The following is a 12,462-nucleotide window of genomic DNA, read 5'->3' on the forward strand; positions in this document are numbered from 1 at the left end:
CATTACACTGAAGACCTGGGTTCGATTCCCAACAATGTGTGAAGTCCATTTCTTGTGTCCCACCCTTTGGTATAGCTTAAATATTGCAAAAAGCAACGAAAAAACTACTAACTCACTCACTAAAGTGATATACATATACAAGCTGCTTCATTTACTGTAGGAGTGGTGGGGTAGCCTAATGGTGAAAGCGTTCGCTCGTCACGCCGAAGACCCGGGTTCGATTCCCCACATGGCTACAATGTGTGAGGCCCGTTTTCTGGTGTCCCCCGCTGTGATATCGCTGGAATATTGCTAAAAGTGGCGTATAACCAAACTGACTCACTCACTCGTTTACTGTAGGACCCGTGAAGGTCTGGGGTAGAATTGGCCTTCAGCAACCCATGCTTGCCATAAAAGGCATCATCACTGGTTCCCAGTTGCGCAGATCGTTGCTCATGTTGTTGGTCACTGGATTGTCTGGCCCAGACTTGATTAAATATTGAAATACTGTTCAAAGTGAAGTTTACCCACAAGCACTCACCATTTAACAGTTGCTCACTCATTTGCATGCAAAACCTACCAACCCTCTACTTATTCATCCACTCTATTTCTCATCCTCACTCGCTCGCCCATGCACTCACTCGTTCACCCATCCACTCACCCCAAAAGCCCAGATTCCTTTGTCTTTTTACCCATCCTCTCCCTTTGCTCAGTTACCCAGTATCTCCCTTGTCCATTCACCCAACCCTCACCTACCCACTCACTCGCACCCAGTATCTAGGTCGCAAACATGTGGCATGCAGGTGACCATCTGCATCATTCATGGTCATTGTTTCTAGTCACCAAAGTAATTAAAATTAAGTTGTAATTAAGTTAAGAGATCTACAGCCCTCTTGCCATTTTGTCATTCTCACCTGCCAACAAATGGTTGTGATTGCATGTGTGCACCTGTTGTCTAAATTTGTCGAGTTGGAATCAAACCCTAGTTAATGCATAAAAAACATTGATTATATTTAAATGAGATTATTCTGTGTGATCATTCATGTGTTCAATGTTTGCTCTGCAGTCAGGATATTCATCAGTGTTAGCTGTAGTGATATCTATGACATATTTTTCAGAACCCATTAATAGTTAATATGCCAGTAATTAAAGACTACATGTTTTTCTATGCATGGTAGACTAACTTGAATCATACAAATTAATTTCTGATAAGGGTGACCAGTATGGGTTTCTTAAGTGATTGATGTAAATGTTTGGAAAGAGATTAGTAAATGTGTTTTTGATGGAATATTATGTCATTGAATGTAAAGTCAGTGTTGGATTTAGTGAAACTAAAAAATTCGGATGTTAAGGTTGATTTTGTTCCCCCCCATCTTATAGGGTTTTTTTTGTTTTTGTTTTTTTTTTTTTAGGGGGGGCGCGGGGTTTGAAGGAGAGGCATCCAAACATTTTGTTAAAACAATAATGGTTGAAAAACAACAGACAAATGTTAATTTGTCTTCCAAGAAGTGCCATTGATTTCCATGTTGTTTTTGAAGATTTTATTTTTTTATCCGCTTTTTACATTGATAGCCAAAAGGTCAAATCAGAAGATGGATTTTGTTGATGGGTCAACGAGGTGATCGTAGAACTGGTTGAGTGCTGACAACAGTGATTAAATTGAGGTAGTGATTATGGGTAGGACTGTTTGGCTGGAGAGATGTTTTGTTAGGCAGCCAGGTTAATTAGGTAGAGACTCGCAATACAGACGTGACCAAAGAGTAGGCCAGCAAAGACGGACAGCAAATTGATTGAAGATCTAGCTTTCTGCCGCTCAAATACTCTCTATACTTAACCACTGAGCCGCTTTCACTAGCATTGGCAAGCTGCAGCATTTATAGGTGAATAGACCGCGCTGTTCCCCAAGTCATGCTACATGGGTTTTCTTTGTGATGCATTCTGCTATTTTTATACACACTAGCAAGAGATGAAACCATCGATCAGTGTTTATCAAATGTGAGCTGAAATACTATCTGTGTGATAGACGTTCAGGACTTACACCTTGGTACCAGCATTTGTGATTTAGCAACATTTATATATGGAGCTTTCAGAATGTTTGGAGTGATTCAGGTGTTGGACAGGTAAGTTAACGACTCGTCATGTCAGTTTGGTGTTTATATACTCTGCTTCGATGGTGGGAAGTAATCAGTGGGATATTGCTTAGATGAAGATGTGATTGTGTGTCTACTGAGTTGATGTCCTTATCAGTACACACAACAGTTTGTACTGGTCTGTTACCATTCATGTATTATCAGACCCTTAAATATTATCAAATAATTTGATCAAGTTTTCCTTATTATGCAGTAGAAAGATTAGATTTCGGAAGCGTTCATTTTAGTGTGACTTGAGTTAACCAGATAATCATTATCCATCTTGGCCAATTGTGTGAAAATTAATTCAAATATTAATTTTAAATGTTCATTTTGCATTGTGTAGTTTTTGTCAAATGGTGGAAAAGGCGGTATATGTGAGATTTAGGACTGAGATTTTGATGCATCTTTCATATGCTAATAGCAGCAGGTGGCAGGAGGGCTTTTTCCCTCTCACATGCAATACATAAACCATAGTGAGTGTGACGCCACTGTGATGGTTTTGTCAGGTCACAGAGTAGTGCAGCTTCGCATGATCTTATAGAGTGAATGTATCGCTGTGATGGACTAGTCAGAGGTGACGTTATCTCTTAATGTAGGTATAATGTACATATCTCCCTTTTGGTGACAGCATTCAGGGCTGTAAATAAATCTTACTGGTCTATTCATGGATGGGAGGTATGGGCACATGTACTGTGATTGGCCTTAATGGCTAGCCGACAAGTAGTCATGTTGTACATTGTGTATGTTTATGTGTGAATTCATATTGGTTAAATGCTCCTGGTGGTATGTTATTGTATTTTATCTACCATTGTAAAGCTGGGTTATGACAAGGTAGTTTATTACATGGTTAGGACAAGTAGACATTTACTATACAGGTACATAATTGCTGTTTACTTTTTACTGTTCTGAATATTACTTTTGAGGCGCTGTCATGTTTTTCAGCAATGTGCCAGTGTTAAAACATCTTGCAGTTTTAAAATTATGTTGGGTTAAAGTCTTTCTAAAACCTCCGCTGTGTCATTGATGTGGAGAGACTGGTGTAAAGTGTGAGTGAAAAGTGGTTTACACAACTTTTTAACAGTTCCAGCAGGTGACACCAGTAATGGGATACATGGCATACATTTGTGGGAATAGAATCATCAAATCAGCTGTCAGCCTGCTCCTTATTTGAGTGTTAGCTAGGAAGGGAAGTAAATACTTCATATTAAAATCTAACTTGCGTTTTATCCAAAGAAACATATTTTTGACACAAATCTTGCAGAGGTTTAAAATAATAACACAACTGTATTATCTTTGTATCCATTTTTCCATTCAAGTAAATGATATTTACCTGAAATATTCTGAACACTTCGGATGTCATTTGTGGCACTTACAAACAAAAATGTTTATAAATGAATGTAAACGTATATAAATGAAGTAAATGATATAATCTGGGGGTTTTAAATTTGAGATGCAGGTTTGAAGGTTCCCATACTGCTCAGGTAATGTTTGCTTCTTACAAGGTGTAGCTTAAGTACACGTTTATTGTTATGACTATCCTCTTACAATAATACAGTAATATCAATCTTTGGTGGTACCTATCAGTTTCCTACTTGTTTTGATGATAGTCTTGACAGATTTTGAGTACCCATGGCAGCCATATTGGATTTCGGGTCAAACAGTTAAAATTTCAGCTTGTTCAACCATATAATGCGGTGTTTACATGCAATCGTTTATCCATCCTATAACATACCCGATGTGAGAAATATGGCACCCTGGGAATTATTGCTGTTTTTTCAGGTTCACAAACTTTTAAAGAACTCTTCTTGAGCTGTTTAACAATGTTTAAACAGTAAATGTTTTAACTCTGATAACTTAAACATTGAAATCTTGGTCCTGAAATCAGGTGGAGGATAGCTGCTTTATTGTTGTCCTCAGTTTCAAGGGTCAGCAACCACAAACACAACTAACCCTTGGATGGTTCACTTTCGCCTTTAAATACCTAAACATGTGAGCCCACTGCTTTAAAAGAATATGGATTTCTAGAACATGTGTAGAAATGTTGTTTTTGCAATAAAAAATACTCTGACTGCTTTAAAAATATTCAAGTTGCTTGAAGGATGGAATGAAATTGATGAAAATTACAACTCGCAGGCTGGGATAGAGTCCAACAGTGTTTTTAATATCCTCAGGAGTTTACGCTTTGAATATTCTGATCTTTGCAGTGCTGAATCTTCTCGCAGATGCAATCATTAGGCGAAGGTTTGATTTATGCCGCACTTGGCAATATATGTTGTAAATACTTGAGCCTTGATCAGACAATCCAGTGATTGACTTAATGACACTCTCACTCACATACTCACTGTTTAACTTCACCCCTTTAATGTAAATTGTACACTCACAACATCACTGTTTTGTTTCTGGATTAACTGGGGCATTGTGCAGAGTTGCCTCCATTTGTGCACTATGAGTAGTCATGGGGTTTGAACTCAAGTTTCACAGTTTGTCATAATTTTTTTCTTTCCTCGGACATTAAGATGACCGAAAGCAAGGTTGGGGAATGATCCGACCAAACAATGTTTAAAATATTGTTCCATTGTTACCCTTCTGATGCTTGACATTAAGGGGATAAATAAAGAATTTTTGCAAGGCAAGTCTGTAAACTGGGTGTCCATGTTAAATGTATCTAGCATTGTCTGAGCATCCAGTGTGCTAGCATTAAACATTTGTCACAAGTCCTCTCTCGAACTGCACATGTCGTGTCACCTAATCATACCCCTCAAAGAAGTTAAACCAGTGAAAATCTGGGTTAAAATTGATCTTCAGCAACCCATGCTTGTCATAAGAGGCAATGACAGGATTAGCTGGTTAGACATGGTTAACACATGTCATCATATCCCAACTGTGATGCTCATTTTGTTGACCACTGGATTGTCTGATCCCGACAGTTATTTACAGTCTGCTGCCATAGAGCTGGAACATTGCTGAGTGAGGCATTGAACAAAAAAAAAACATACCTGACACATAGGTTCAGCAGTTTTAACTGTGACGTAAAACACCATTTGAGCTTGCTCCTCAATTCCCTTACTCACTCTAGCCTATAGGAGAGATTTTTAAAAAAATTTAAAACAGATTTAACAAATGAAACACAACTCTGGATTGTCGAGTTTTTAAATAGAAGACTTTAACATGAATGCTTACTGTTGATATTGTATTTTTTCTGAACTTCTTTTGCTGTTCAGTATATGATTTTAATATCAGCTGGACCAGTTTTCTCTCACTTTGTATGCAGTGGTTCTTGACTGATTTAATTAGACAGCAGTAATGGAACATGTAACCATCATAAATTACCACTGAGCACAGCTTCCCTATGTTTTTCTGTTTCATGTTCCTGCTTGAACACTTGCATTAGTCAAATTCCACTGTCTTAACAAGAACAGGTTTTAATCTGCGAGCTTGTTTATGGTGTTCATTTATGAGACAAATTCCAATATCTCAGCATTTTTTACCTTACGTCATTTTCTCTAAATTAGATTTTCATATTTATGTTGTGTTCATGATGGTATTACCCTGTGGAGATTAATATGGGTTTCCATAACTTAATCAAGGAAATTGAATATTACAGCGAAAGTAGAGATTTCTACATTGACATTTAAAGCTTCGCACAAACTCAAGGTGAGGATGTTGGTGGAAACAGAACTTCCTACATTCTGCTTCCTGTCAATATACCATGGCATCCTTCTGATATACACCAGTTATGTAGATAATGTATTAATCAATACCCTGTTGCCATCGCTTCCAGACCATATTTGTATTCCAAGACTTGTTTGGGCGTCATCAAACTACCATTGATTTTCTATCAATGTTGCATTATATAATCAGTACCTCATAAACTGATAGAAAGCTGAACTCCTAACTTTGTCTCACATCGATTTGTATTTCTCAAAAATCAATGTGATCGTTTACATATTTTATGTTATTGATGGTATTGCTGAACATAGTTTTGAACTTCAAACTGCTATTGAAGAGAATTGATGTTTCAATGAAATTCATAATCTTTGATGGAGTCTGGAGGATGGATTGATTCATTACTATTTGCAAGTCTAACAAATGGCAAAAATCTGAAATGACTCCATCAGCATTCTTACCTGCTGTTTACGTCATGTCCATTTACATACCCCTGATGTATGCCTTCCTTTATACACTGTTGAATATTTGATCAGAATATACTGAACTGAGTCATGAAGACACGGGTTAGAATTTGTCTTTAGCAACCCTCTTGCTTGTCATGTCTATAACAGGACTGTTCAAAAATGTGCCTGCCAGTTCTGTGAGCAGGCTAGATTTTCTGGCATAGTCTAGTACAGTGTAAATGGTAGGCTAGAGTTGCTGTTAATCAGCAAATAAAATTGATGTCGTTAAAATACCACTGGCTCTTATTCCATTTCGTCCAAGGTGTTGTCACCAGAGTATATTGACTTTCATAAGTAGATTGAAGTGGTGGGGTAGCCTTGTGGTTAAAATGGTGCTCATCTCACCAAAAAACCTTGGGTTTGATTCCCTACCTGGGCACATGTGTAAAGCCCATTCCCGATGCCCCTCTACAATGTTGGACCCATGAAGGTCCTGGGGTAGAATAGGCCTTCAGCAACCCATGCTTGCCATAAAAGGCGATATTGCTTGTCGTAAGAAGCGACTAACGGTATTGGGTGGTCAGGCTCGCTGACTTGGTTGACACATGTCATCGGTTCCCAATTGCACAGATCGATGCTCATGTTGTTGATCACTGGATTGTCTGGTTCAGACTCGATTAATTACAGACCGCCACCATATAGGTGGAACATTGCTGAGTGCGGCGTAAAACTAAACTCACTCACTCACTCTACAATATTGTTGGACTATTGCGAAAACCATGCTCATTCACGTACTACTAGAGTGCTAAACCTTTTAACTTTGAATAGTGGGGTATAATGTGTGAAACCCATTCCTGGTGTCACTTACACTGACTTTACTGGAATAAAATGGCCTAAAACTATAGTTCCTTATTCACCAAACCCTAATGGCGAGCCACATAGCCAGACGACCATGATTTGTGACTCTTTGTGCAGGCGTTATCCTTCAAGCTTAATAAAAAAAAAGAGACAAAATCAGGGCACAGATACAACATTCCAGTACCTTGTTGAAAACACACAGTGGCAGAGATGGATTGAATCCCTTAGGTAGATGCTGTAATGAAATTGTCAGATTTCCTTACAACATTAGGAAGTGGTAAAAAGAAGTTAATTTGATACTGCAGTTTATTGTGTTGATCCCTAATTAAAATTCTCTTCAGGGTTCTAATGCAGTAACATCCCAGCCAATTCAGCCTCTGTTCAATATGTTCAGTGATGAACCAGACAGCTATTCTGTGCTTGATACTTGTATATAAACTTGTTTGCCATTGTGAAAACTTCCCATAAACCTCAGCTGTCCAATCCTCCGGAAATCTTTTATTTGGCTGAATAGATGGCTTACGCCAAAAGGTTGCAACTCGTCTTTTGAAAGGGCAGAGCTTAGTGGTGTTTCTCATGCTCTGTCTATTTATGTTTTTCATTTTGCAAACACATTGCTTGATTTGAAAGAACTATGGCCTGTCTGACACTTCCTATCTAGGTCAACAGATGTCTTTTTTTCATCCTCAAATGAGGCTACACCTATCTGAATAGGTAAACATTGTATAAGTGAATCAATAGAGGTGTATGGTCCTGCATATGAGCTTTGATGGTTGCATGCTTTCATACATGTTTGTAAGTGTCAGACCAAATGATCCTGAGAACCTCGGTTTTCATCTTTCTTTTTTTTTTTGCTTTTGACATTAAATCTTTCACTTTTAATATTAGCATTAACATATCAAATACAATGCTTGAATGAGCAGCAAGTGTCATCTAGATAGCAGTTAGAAATTTATTTTCCCATCTATTGTATTTTGTAATTGTAATAAAATATTGAAAAATTACCAAATCACTACATTACTAAACTCAAAATGGAAAAATCAGCCTTTATATACTCGTTGGGAACTTGAATCACCATGAGAACGTAATTCACTGAATTTTGAATTGCCACCCTCAGGTGAAGTAAATTGTTATATGAGTAACTGACTCATATTTTATTGAAGTCTCACATCATATACTATTATAAGACAGATAAAAGTACACAAACGATTACCTGTGGCACAGAGAAAAGCTGAATATGCATAATAACATAAAATATTTACATGCATGGTCATTAAGAATATGACAATGCTTACCATTGAACTAACATTTTATTAATGGTTGTTTAAGTATTCAGTGTTATGTACCCGTTGGGCATTAAACAGTAGAACTTTTGTGCGTTACAGGAAACCAGTACAAACAATGCACAGACCATGCAATACCTACAAGGCTTCACAATTTGCTGTTTGCCCACCATCATGTCCCTTTCTGAATCCCAGTTAAAAACACTTAGTATTTGTATCCAAATTGTGAGTGTGGTTGGTATTGATAGAGCAGGACATGCTTACACTTTTATACAGACACCAGGTGTTCATTCATGATATTTCCAACAATTTTTATTCACTGTGGAATGTCTTGGCATATAAACAAGACTGTCTAGTCAGGCATTGATTTGGGCAGTAGCCTAGTAAATAAAGCCTTGTCTCATATTGCTGAAGATCCAGGTTCAATTCTCCACATGGGTACAATGTGAGAAACCCATTTCTGGTGTCACCACTGTGGTATTGCAGTGATATTGCTGAAAGTGATGTAAAAGCATGCTCACTACCTCACGCAATCTGGCATTTATGATTGTTTTTTCTAGAACATAAAGTTGACAGGTTTCATAAACCTGTAACTTTGTTCAAGGTATGATTAAACTGAGCCTACTCATGAAATACAAGAAGTGAAAGCAGTGCTATACTGCTTTCCAAATTACCTGTTATATAAAGAGCTTTTACACTCCCTACATGGCGTCATTGTCTGGAACAAAACTGAAAAAGGAATTTGATCATATGAATTTCTTAGCTGAAGTAAGACCATCCTTAGTAGACAGCTATTTGCATCATGGTTATGTGTCAATTATTAAAGACTATTCTCTCACTGACAGAAGCATATAGGAAATTTAGATGAAGAAACAACTTTGTCCAAAGGGGCAAACATCTGCTCGTTAAATTCACCTGTTCAGGTAATAAGCTTATAGAGATAAGGCTTGTCTTTCATGCTTCACCTGCTGTGATATCTGCTCCATAGGGCATGAATGATAAGAAACACTGTCTGGTAAGATAGCTGTATCTTTGAATTTGAGTAATGCAGCTAATGTCTTGTGACTGAGCTTGTCATCCTTAACCTTGGTTTGTGGAGCTTTTGAAGTTTCATGTTTTGTCTGTGTTGTTTACATGTTGTCTATTTGTGTCTGTTTATTAGTCTGAGATGTTTGTGAGGCAATGATATTGGCTAAAAGGAATGGGCATTATCCTGCCTTCGTGCATTTTGATTTTATGTATAAACCACTTCATCACTTATGTCTGTGCATCATGTGGAATAAATGGAATAGTTTCTTATTTTTCATTATCTAGGTTAGAATTGGTCCTCAGTATATCACATGCTTGCCATATCACATGCTCGCGACTAGCGAGATGGAGTGGTCAGCCTTGCTGACTTCATTGATGGAAGGATGTATATACCTTTGTGGCTGATGCATGTCATTGTATCCCAGTTGTGTAGATCAAATGCTCATGATGTTAGTCACTGGGCCGTCTTGTCTGGACTCAATTATTTATACACCAATATCACCCAGCTGGAATATTTCTGACTGCAGCATTAAACAATAAACTATCAACTGGTGGACATAATATCAACATTACTTCTGTGCTTAAATATTGAGATGACAGTGAACTAAAGAAAGTGCATTTGCTATTATTATTTCAACAGTTTGCAGATATTTAATTACACTTTATTGCACCTTTAAGTTTCATTCTGTATTGTTTAATCTAAATATTGTATTATCAAATGAGGAAAAAACTGTATTTTGTGTGTGAATTATTAACAAGGTCCAAAAATATTTTCTCTTCTGTTTACAGGTTCTTCATTGATTGGCAGCATTGAGCAAGTAGGTTGTTCTTTTATACAACTCACGTGCAAGCACATGGGGTTCAATATTCTGGCCAGCTGAATCAATCACCATGTTTTGTGATCTTGACAATTATTGATTTAACCAGTAGCTCTTAACTAGTTTTATGCCTTGTCAAAAGAAAATTTGTAACTTAATGTAGTTAGACAGTTTCAGAACTGATGCTTTGAAACAAGCTCCTCTTGAACTAAGGTGGTCTGGATTAGATTTTAATAACTTTGAATACCAAATTTGCTTTGTGTTCTTGTTAACAAACACCACGAGAGGCCATATAGGCCGTATCACATGGTTATAATTGGAATATAATGATATATGTGTTGTGCATAATGTACCGTCTTTTTATTAGCTGATGAGGAGGCTGAATAAGAAACAGGCTGACATCACTTCTGATTTGATTACTTGAGAATTTTTTACTGGTATCAAGTTAAACACGTTTATGATTGTAGTGCTGAAGACTTCTGGCAAGAAGCCATGTTTTTGTAATGATAGTGCTGTTTGATCTTGTGGAATCTCAAATCTAAACCTCCTGACCTTAGGGCCCCAGGTGGCCTTAGAATGAAGAAACCCCATTGTCCAATTGAAGTGGAGAGGGGTAGAATGTCTAAGATGATTTTTCATGCCATTGACAATATTGCAATACGTTTTACGATGCCAATAGTAATGGCATTTGCTGCCTGATCTTGCCTTTGTAGAAACATCCAGCTGTGTTATTACCATATGAATATTAAACAAATTGACAAAAGTTGTTCCATTACTCATTGCCAACTTTATGAAGTAACCTTTTGTCTCTAAGCCTTCTATACTGCTCAAATTTTGATAGAGATATTCCTGTTGTTCCAGTTGAATCTTATATGACTAATTATATGATGAAATCAATAGAATTTCATGTTGTGGGAAATCATACTTTTTCACATGACTGAGGTTGATCAAACAGATGTCCTGATTGCCATAGCAACGTAACACATCTCATTGTCATCGAAAAGTTTGAATGGCATATACTGTACATGCATTTATATGGTAAATGGACCATGCCTTTCTAACAAATGGGAATTGATATGTTTAATAACTGCTATCTATTTTCCTTCTTTACCTTTCATAAACGCCTGCTTTCCTTATTACTATATTTTCCTCCAGTCGTGAAAATGGATATTTTTGTAGTTGCCGTGAGAACGTTTCACATCACTGCCTATGTCTAGTTGTTCACATAATGGTTTGTTGCGGTAGTATAACAGGGCCCAGGCAGTCACAGGTGATGTGTGACCGGGAAAACCAATTAACAAGAAATTCACATTTTGTCTAAAATATTTTACACTTAAATAGCTGGAGGTTCAACACCACAAACTATCAACTTTCTAAATGTTACTGACAGATTATTCAAACTGTATTGGTATTCTTAGCATGTGCTGGTTGCCCTCAGTAGGAGAAGATGATAACTACTATGACGCCATGTTTGTCTGAAATGCCGACATTCTAGTGACATAATGGCCTGCTAACTGTTGGGAAAGGGTTTGATAGTGTTCTTTGACAGTCAGCGACATTCTGGATATATCAAGGTAACCTGGCAAAAATTAAGTCTGGACCAGGCCTACTCTTGGTTGATATTTTGAACAAATATCAATGTCATTTGATGTGATATACAGTCTGTTACATAATCATTAATGTTTTGGCTCTTTGAGTTGGTTGGTGATGTTTAATGTTTCACTTGGAAATATTCCAGCTATATGGCAGCAGTCTGTAAATAATCAAGTCTACTCCAGACAATCCAGTGATCAACAGCACAATTGTTCTACACAGCTGGAATATAATCATGTATTAACCAAGTCACCAAGCTTGATCACTTCATCCCGTTTGTCACCTCTTACAACAAACATGGATTACTTCAGACATGTGGTACCATGGATACTGTTATCATTGAATCTTTGAGGTTGCTGTGAAAAAAAATGTTCAAGCTCAATACTGAGCTTTCATAATCAGATGCAAAGCCACTGTAAACAAGTTTCAGAAAATTCTATCAAATTACAGTTGAACGGTTGGTTCATATACATCAAAAGCAGCCTGTGCTTTTTGTACAAGATCACTAAACGGATCTATCAGGGGTTGGTTGATGGCACATCATCTGTACTTGAAGGCATGGGTCATTGTTCATTATTCCTTCTCTTTGTTTTGGCTCAAGACTTGATAATTTCAGGCCATTATGATATAGCTGGAATATTGCCAATTGTGGCATTAA

General features: G+C 37.3%; 1 protein-coding gene across 4 annotated transcripts in view; it reads left to right on the forward strand.

The window, feature by feature from the left end:
- The window catches only part of LOC137274453 (protocadherin-11 X-linked-like), a 103,396-nt gene that overhangs the window by 35,952 nt on the left and 54,982 nt on the right, over positions 1 to 12,462 (forward strand). For 2 of the 4 annotated variants that reach the window (XM_067807634.1, XM_067807640.1), the window contains exon 3: positions 10,183 to 10,211. The gene's annotated coding sequence lies outside the window, so the exon portion shown is untranslated. Of the gene's footprint in view, positions 1 to 1,748; positions 2,100 to 2,627; positions 2,704 to 10,182; positions 10,212 to 12,462 lie in introns of those variants that run through there. The other 2 variants (XM_067807635.1, XM_067807637.1) reach the window with 2 other exon arrangements.

Source organism: Haliotis asinina, chromosome 2 (genome assembly GCF_037392515.1).
Source record: "Haliotis asinina isolate JCU_RB_2024 chromosome 2, JCU_Hal_asi_v2, whole genome shotgun sequence".
Taxonomy (NCBI): Eukaryota; Metazoa; Mollusca; class Gastropoda; order Lepetellida; family Haliotidae; genus Haliotis; species Haliotis asinina.